Consider the following 6445-nt stretch of genomic DNA (forward strand, 5'->3'; position numbering starts at 1 on the left):
TTGGACGTCGCCGCCCAGCAGGATCATATTTGCCATGCTTTGCGTGGCGCTTAATGAAATTAACTCATAAATAGCACCGCTCGATTTGCGGAAACATTAAAAGCAGATTGGCTACTTTCACTTGAGACCATTATTTTCATATTCCTGACACCATTTGTTAAGTTAATATTACTAACTGTTCCCTGTTAACTATGACCGGTGTGTTATTTGATACACTGTGAGCTAATGGAGGGACGTTTATTGTGAAGGTTTAACCGGAAGAGGCACGGCCTCGGGGGGAGAGTAAACAGAACATGGCGGTTGTGACGGCGGAGTGCCTGGAATAAACTTGTGTCAAAGAACCCTTAAAGTTGTATCATTTCGATTAACATGGTAGCAGAGGATGGTTGGAAACTACAGAATCCCACCCGGCTTCGACGAAAAGAAGCCATATGAAAGTTGGAAGAACGAGATCGCAATATGGAGCAGAGTTACAGAGCTCGCGAAAAAGAAACAAGCACTCGCCGTCGTTTTGGCGCTATCGGGCAGTGCAAGAGAAACAGCGATGGAAATACCCGTGGATGACTTGGATAAAGACAATGGTATGACCACTTTGATTGCAAAGCTTGACAACTTGTTTCTTAAAGAAGAGAAAGATCAAGTCTATGAAGCTTACTCGAGCTTCGACTGGATAAAGAGAGACTGGAGCGTGTCCATGGCGGACTATATTATTGATTTTGAGCAACGTTATTCTCGTTTACGAAAGTACAAGATGGAGCTACCAGACGCTGTGTTGGCTTTCAAACTATTGGATACTGCGTGCTTGGACACAAAAGATCGCCAGTTAGCTCTCACAGCATGTACAGATCTAACGTTTGCGTCCATGAAGTCAGCATTGAAGAGGATATTCGGTGGAAAGACGTCACCTAACACTAACAGCATGGGAATCAACCAAGAAACAGCGTTCGTAACGGCGGACCAGAGACGACAGAAGGGCATGTCTTGGCCTCAAATGGATCAACAGAGGACCACGCCAGTGGTTGGTACAAATCCTTTGGACAGGTACGGTCGTAGATCAAAGTGTGCGGTCTGTCAATCAACTTTTCATTGGGCCAAAGACTGTCCACATAAAAATGAGCAAGCGAAGCTAAATGAGGAAACTGAAAGTAGTACAGATGTGGCAGAGGAGTGCAACATTACCCTGTACACTAAAGAGCCCTACGATGGAGAGAAAATATCACCCACAGCAGCAAAAATCGTCATGACAGAATGTTTTGGTTCAGCAATAATAGACACTGCATGTACGCGGACTGTGTGTGGACAGGGGTGGCTAGATGGCTACATAACTGAGCTGAGCCAGAAAGAGTTGAATGATTTGAAAAAAAGTGAAAAATGCAGTCGTAGACCATTCAAGTTTGGAGATGGAAAAATGGTGTACTCCACTAAAAGTTTAAAGATTCCTGCAAAAATTGGAGAGACAAGATGTCATATTGAAACGGAAGTTGTCTCAGCTGAAGTTCCACTGCTTTTAAGCAAAGCATCCATGAAAAGAGCTGGGACAGTACTGGACATGGGGAATGACAGGGTGGTAATGTTCAACAAACCTGTGAAACTTGACTTTACAAGCTCTGGTCATTATTGTGTGAAAATAATTGATGGAACAACAAAAAGAGAAGGGATGGAAAGACCCAACACTGCTTTGCATGCAACAAGAAGGGCTTTAACAGAATCTGAGGGGTCAGAAAGAAGGCCGAGAGCCCTACGGAAACAAATATGCCACGCTGAAAAATATGAAAGTGGAGATCGAGTATACTACAAGCGAGTTGACTGTCCTGAATGGAAAGGACCAGGAGTTGTCATCGGTCAGGACGGTGCAGTGATTTCTGTCAGACATGGAGGAACATGCATTCGAGTGCATCCGATCAGATTGAGGAAAGTGAACACAGAAGATATGGATCAATGTTCAACGGCTCATTCGGAAAATGTCACAATCATTGGGCAAGGTCAGGACATTGCTGGACATGCCGACAGTGACATAAAGGTCACAGAAGACAGCATACCTGTGATGCAACGAGGACAAATGGAGACAACACAAATGACCAATGGGGTGCAAAATGAAACATGTCACAGAGTTGACAATACAGATACACATGATGGTACAGAGCAGAGAACAGATGTCACTCAGAAAGCTAAGTGCAAGTACAAGAATACTACTGATTTATGTGATGATGCATTTGTAATTGATGATGTGCCATACAGTATACATGTATGCAAGGATACATTTGAAACAAATGATGTACCATTAACAAATGTCACTGACACTAATATCCCAAGTGTATGTGAGGATGTGTTTGTAAATGAGGATGTATCATTTGACTTAGCAAAACATGTTGAGATAAACAGCTGTGAGGATAACAATGTTTTTGAGGTAGTTAAAGATGAGGGACAAAAAAGGTGTGTCTATGGTCTGGAAGATGCTTCTCTCTCTTGGTACAACAAAGTGAAGAAAATAGTGCTGACAACAGGAGGAAAGATTTCCAAAGTTGATCCTGCCTTTTTCTACTGGCTAGATAAGGACTGTGCTGTGACTGGGGTTCTAGCCTGCCCTGTGGATGACTTCATATGGGGAGGCACACACAGTTTCTCTACCACTGTGATACCTCAGCTGAGATCTGCATCCCAAAATGGATGTGAGGAATAAGCCCACAAGTCATTGTCTCTGAAAAGAGACAAACTCCAAAGTGATGGACAATGACATGGACTTGGACTTGAATTATTTTATGGTCTTGTTCTTTAGCTGTTAATTCACAGCCTATAAAACATATTTCTTTATTATGTTGCACTATGTTCACAAGCTGTTCTTGAAATGTTTGCAATGCATTTTTTTCTTTTTTTTTAAAAAGACAGTGAGTTTGTTAAGTTAATATTACTAACTGTTCCCTGTTAACTATGACCGGTGTGTTATTTGATACACTGTGAGCTAATGGAGGGACGTTTATTGTGAAGGTTTAACCGGAAGAGGCACGGCCTCGGGGGGAGAGTAAACAGAACATGGCGGTTGTGACGGCGGAGTGCCTGGAATAAACTTGTGTCAAAGAACCCTTAAAGTTGTATCATTTCGATTAACAAGTAGTTCTGAGGTTATTAACATCCTCGTTGAATTGCTTCATTTCAGACCAGTGTGTGGAGTCCAGACTGCAGGTGAAGATGAACTCTCCAGACTCAGCCAGGGCCATTTCTATTAAACAGGAGGAACCTGAAGATCACCCACACTTCAGTAAGTTTAACCACTTGAACCCTAGCATCACTATGCAGGGGAACATTTATGAAGTAGTCCATCTACAAGCTCACATCACAACTTGTCAAACTCACAACTTGTCAAGTATTATTGCGACCGTAGGTCACAGTTTACTATGAAAACCATCACATCTTGTGTCACGTCTCTGTGTACTGCTCGGTTTGACACTGTCATCACTAAGATGTCAGGGGAATCACACTAACAGAATACCTTTTATGCCCTTATATGGAGATCCCTGATGTCATCAGTATTAAGTAGTGTTACTTGGGACCCGGAACCGGTTCTTTCGGGAACCCGGTTCCGAAATTGAAGAACTGGAGCCGGTTCCATCATATTTTTATGATCGGTTCCTATAACGGTTCCTGGAAATTTCTCATGAGCGTTCATTTGGCCCAGCCGTGTGCATTGCAAGCAACTTTGGTGACGTCTCGCTACATGTGTGAGTGAGGTGGATACGCCCACTCAGAGCAGACTCTAGAGCCGCTTTCCAATCCGAGGGGTTTGCACTTTGAAGTGCGCATTTGAAGGGCTATGACGTCACTGGGCCGCGCCAAATCGCAACGCATTGTGAGCTTGTAGATCTGTGACCAGTGACGTCATAGCCCTTGAAATGCGCACTTCAAAGTGTGAATCCCTTGGATTGGAAAGCGGCTAAAGCCTGCTGAACGAGGATCAGAATGCTAGTCCTTTGAGACAGGAGGAGACGGAGCTAACTTAGCGCAGCAGCAATTACTCACGATTGTGAGCACACAACGCCTCGCTGTGCGAGGCGATGTGTGCTTGTAGATCTGCTGTTTTCACTACTGTTGTGCAACTGCCTTGTATGATGAAGCAGGGCTTTACTTTGCGAAGAAACGTACAAATTTGAAACTTGGAGATACAAGGTTTCTTCCCGACAGTGACGATATTTACACCCGCGTATTATGTTGGTGTGCCCATGGATTCTTGGAACATGAAAAGTGTGCCCATGCAGAAAAAAGGTTGCGAAAACACTGTGTTATACAACGGTGTGCGTACCATGCGGGCTGTAACATTGGAGTGGGGATCGGGGAAGTCGGGTGAACTGGGTTGCACGAACACTGTTTTTGGAACTGACTATGAACTGAACTGGTTTCTGTGTTGTCTGTTATTTTGTGCTATTGAATGAACCCAAAGGGTTTGTATTATGAGAGTGATTTCACTCTACTAGATGTAATGGTTTTGCCATAATTGAACATTTTGTCAGGTTAACTCCCTGGCTGGCACCACAAGACATTTGGCCTAAATTAATACAATGTAAGAGAAACACACACTGTTTCAGTTCGACATAATTTTAGAACCGCCGGACTAAATTACTAGCTTTTTTATTTTATTTATTTTTTTCCGGAATCGAAGAAATATCCTTAGTCATTACTGTTGTTTGGGGTATCGATGGTACGGGAGATGAATGTAGTTGCAGTTGCTTGCTGTAACTGAATCTTTATTTATTGCTAAAACTAGATTAGAATGCTGTAGTGTTTTCATACATAGTGTGTAGTGATTGACAGCTTAGTAAAACACACACACCCAGCGACCAGAATGGTAGGATTCAAGCTCTAGGTGGGATTAAGGTACCAATACTGCAACTTAAGCAGATGATACCTCATTTTGTACATGGAGGATGGAAACCGCCCGTAAGCAATAATGGAGTCCTAAATCACTTCCTTGTTATTTTCTCTGGATCTGTTGCTCTGATGCGATTACGTGTTCTGCAACCGAGGCGGCTCAATTCACTTTAATTCTTGCATAAGGCTGCCCTCTGCTGCCAGTATGGCCAAAGTACATATGTAATAAAAAAAATAAAAAATGAAAAAAAATGAATAGTTCTTTTTCTATAATGTCGCAAAGGTAAGCTGCTTTTTGCTGGCACCAGACCCAATAAATAAATAATAACATCTGGCAGTAAAACTGTTAAGGAATCCAGTATTAGCTACAGTATCATATGTTTTTTTCTTCTCCTAGACATCCTGCACATGGCTGTGTTTAAAGAGGAGGTTTCTCTTGAACGGGAGAGGAGCTCCAGTCCACACATTAAAGAGGAACAGGAGGAACCAGAGCCTCCACACATTAAAGAGGAACAGGAGGAACCAGAGCCTCCACACATTAAAGAGGAACAGGAGGAACCAGAGCCTCCACACATTAAAGAGGAACAGGAGGAACCAGAGCCTCCACAAATTAAAGAGGAACAGGAGGAGCCACTTCAAAGACCAGAGGAGCCTGGTGGGTCAGCGTTGACATTACCAGCAGTGAAAGGTGAACACAGTAAAAACTATTGTGTTCCTTCAGACCAAACTAGCATCTTTCCTGTCTTCCCTCACTCATTAATTAACTAATAAAATTCACCAGTGGGTCTGCTCAGCTTATGTAGTATCAGCATCACCAAGAGAGGGTGCACTTTAACAAGAAATATTACATACAATACTGTCTAAAACATGAGTAGCCTACTTATATGTATATTAAACCAACACACAAGAAAATACAATGCAAACATTGTACATTAAATATTGTGACTAATTTAGCTCTTACAGTAAATGAATAGGGAAGCTGTAATTGCTCCTCGTTTTATACTCACCAGTTTTAACCTGCCTTTCCCCTTCTCTCTCTCTCTCTCTCTCTCTCTCTCTCTCTCTCTCTATATATATATATCTATATATATATATATATATATATATATATATCTCAGGAGACACTGAAGAAAAACCTTTTCACTGTGAACATTGTGACAAGAGTTTTAGTTATTCATCTGACCTGAAATTACACCATTATGTCGTCACTGGAGAAAAACCTTTCCACTGTAAACACTGTGACAAGAGTTTCATTCTGTCATCTCAGCTGAAGAGCCACCAGCAGGTCCACGAAGGAGAAAAACCTTTCCACTGTAAACATTGTGACAAGCGTTTTAGTCACTCATATGCCCTGAATAAACACCAGCGTGTCCACCATGAAGAAAAACCTTTTCACTGTAACCATTGTGACAAGAGATTTAGTAACTCATCTAACCTGAATAGACACCAGCGTATCCACACCATGGAAAAACCTTTTCACTGTGAACATTGTGACAAGAATTTCAGAACGTCAACTAACCTGAAGAGCCACCAGCGTGTCCACAGCCACACTAGGGAAAAACCTTTTCACTGTGAACATTGTGAT

The 6445-nt window shown here is 42.3% G+C and overlaps 1 long non-coding RNA gene across 1 annotated transcript; it reads left to right on the forward strand.

Moving 5' to 3' along the window:
* Positions 1 to 3164: 3164 nt before the first annotated feature.
* Positions 3165 to 6094, forward strand: LOC308298517. The gene is made up of 3 exons (XR_013962724.1): positions 3165 to 3256; positions 5258 to 5548; positions 5979 to 6094. It is a non-coding gene; the product is annotated as an uncharacterized lncRNA (long non-coding RNA).
* Positions 6095 to 6445: the final 351 nt, after the last annotated feature.

Source organism: Nannobrachium achirus (genome assembly GCF_963921795.1).
Source record: "Nannobrachium achirus genome assembly, chromosome: 14".
NCBI lineage: Eukaryota > Metazoa > Chordata > Actinopteri > Myctophiformes > Myctophidae > Nannobrachium > Nannobrachium achirus.